Below are 3,149 nucleotides of genomic sequence, written 5' to 3' on the forward strand. Positions count from 1 at the left end.
CAAATAGTCTAGCAATAGTCAATCTAGTGCTACAAGTTAACACATATGACTTAGAATTGAAGTTACACAATTGCTACTCAAACTTATTTGGGTTATCAACCCCCTATTGTATAATCCTTTTCTCCTACCCAATTTCCTCTTACTAGATTCTTGGTTTTAAAAGGCATGCATGTATGTTTTCAACCATTATTTTTAAGAATCAATGCATCGAGACTCCCCCCCGTTAAGCTTAAACCTAAAAATCGAACGAAAAGGGGTTAGGGATTTTACCTACAAGAATTCGGGGATGAAGATAATCACTTTGAAATTTCTCGACCCGGATAGTTTTGAAGAATCAAATTTGATGAAGATGATTTTTCTCTCTCAAGAACCTCTACTTCCCTCTCTCTTATTTTGTTCAGAAAACTCATTAAAATGAGGGGTTGGGGTGTTTTATTAAAAAGGGGGTCGGGTTTAAAATTTAGAATAATAGGTACCCGAGTCAGATATGCGGTCGCACTTTGTACCGCAGAGATGAAATGCGGTCCGCAAAATGGACCGCAAAAGTGCTCCAAAAATCCAATCCTACTGTTTGGGTCTGCGGCGTAAATGCGGTCCGCATATCCAATTTGCGGTCGCATAATGCACCGCATTTTTGACCTCAAATTTGACTGACACATTGACTCACTTTGCGATACAAATGCGGTCCGCATATCAGTTATGCGGTTGCATAATGGACCACATTTTGACCTTAATTTTAACCAAACCACTAACTCAATCTGCGGCAGAAATGCAGTTCGCATACATGATTTGCGACTGCATTCTACACCACAAAATAACACTTTTCTGGAAAAACTTGGTTCTTTGATTTTTAAATACTTAGATCAGTACAATGGGTCCGAAACCGCGGCGAGCAAGCTCGCCGCGAAGAGTTTTACACATTCCCAACACATATTCGTAACCTGACCCTACGAGCTACTAGGTTTTGAGCATAAATTTTTGCGGGGCCTTACACCTTCATTGAACCTTCATTAAAGCAATGTTCTTTGACCTCAACTTCCAGACGTGCCTGTCTCGACCCAAATTCTTAATAGGTCTTGATGGCGCCCGAAAATGCTACTAGGGCAACGCGTGAACTTCCATTTAACTAACTATCTTAGCTTTTAAAAATATTTATTTCATTAAATAATTTGAATTAAATCTAGGTTTCATGAAAACATAAGCTCTGCATTACCAAATCTCCGAACATGAACAAAACATAAAGCAAAGTGATAATCATAACATAAGGTACAACAACGAGCATCCACTAGAAACCCCCAAAACCCGGTGTCATAAGTGCATGAGCATCTACTAGGAAATACGATACTAGTACAACACCTGTGTGGAATGTAAAGTAGACTGGATAAAATAAATGAATAAGATGGGGACTCCGTGTGCTGCAGATCGGAGCATGCAATGCAGCTTACCACAAGGTCTCCTCAGCAGCTACGCCCATGCGCCAAAATGACCACCAAATTACATGTCTCAGTACCTGCATAATCAGTACAAAAGTGTAGTGAGTACGTAAATCAACGCGTACCCAATAAGTATCTAGCCTAGCCCTAAAGAAGTAGTGACGAGGGGTCAACATTGACACTTACTAGTGATCTAATAAATTAGGTATTTTATGAGGCATAACAAGTAAAACAATGAAACAGATATAAGTGCATAATACAATCCCCGACTGACTAAACACAACATCCTCAAATACCAGATAGTTCCTCAAATGGAATATGTAATAGTCAACACCGAATCAATGATCACATCTCATGTCAGGAAAAACTCATAAGTGCGCTGATTCTTTATCATCGCACGATTTTGCCAAGGCGAGCGGCCCGATCCCACAAGAGTAAAGGAACGAATTCCTGCCGTGGGTATAGCCTGATCCCATAGTAGTCATGTACATATGATGCCGAGGTCGTACAGCCCGACCCATGGATGCATATCAAATATACTACCGATGCAAACGAGCCGATCCCATAATTATACTGCTGGGGTATTCAACCCGCTGTGAGTTGTGAAATTCAAGAAACTTCTGGACAAGTACGTACAACACGGGAGAAATCCGTAAAAGGAAGTGTAATCTCTACTGCTAATTAAGTAACTTGCAAAATATAAAAAATACGAATCTGATACATTATGCAAGTCTAGTCTCAGGCTGAATATGATAGTTAAGGCATGTATATATGCAGAGATAACTCAAATAATACCATTAAACCATGGTGTGAATCGAAATCTACTTGGACCTAATAAGGAATTCTAGCATACGCATGAACACTCGTCACCTCATACGTGCATAGCTCCCACAACAAGTAGCACATAGTAAGTACAACACCTACGAGGTAAATTTTACCCCTTACAAGGTTAGACATGAGACTTAACTCGCTCCAAAGTCCGATAACCGGCTCCAACGCCTCTCTAATACGTCAAATCGATGCCAAACGACCCGAAACTAAGCAAACAACGTGCAAACCAATCAAAATTTACTCAAAGACTCCTAATTTAACAATTTATAACAATTTCCAACTCAACTAGAAAAGTCAACAAAGTCAACCTCGGGGCCCACGTGCCCAGATTCAAAACTTTTTGAAGATAGATATTACCTATTGCACCACGAACTCAAATATATAATTTATTCCTAATTCCATGTCCAATTTCATGGTCAAAATCCAAAAATACAAGTTCTAGGTTTTCTTCAAAAATCCCACAATTTCTACAAATTTTCATGTTAAAATCCATATATATTCGATGTATTTAACTTACAACAAGTGGGAATCACTTACCTCATGATAGATAATGAAAATCTCCCCTCAAAGAGCTCCAAAAATCGCCCAACCGAGTGAAAATATGAGAGAAATGGGCTAAGTCCCATATTAAATTCTTGTTCTGCCCAGACCTTCTTCTACGCAATCGCGGAAACGGCCTCGCGATCGTGAAGGCCAGCCTGCCTTGCCCCAAAATCTCTTCTTCATGAACGCGAGGTCCATATCGCAATCGCGATGCTTTGACAACCCAAACCTACACGAATGCGAGCCAAGCTCCGTGAATATGAAGGCAAATCTTCCAGCCCAAGAACTTCATCTTACGCGATCATGAGATCCCTTATGCGATCGCGTAGAACAAATCTCCCA

The sequence above is a fragment of the Nicotiana attenuata genome, chromosome 6 (genome assembly GCF_001879085.1).
Source record: "Nicotiana attenuata strain UT chromosome 6, NIATTr2, whole genome shotgun sequence".
Classification (NCBI taxonomy): Eukaryota; Viridiplantae; Streptophyta; class Magnoliopsida; order Solanales; family Solanaceae; genus Nicotiana; species Nicotiana attenuata.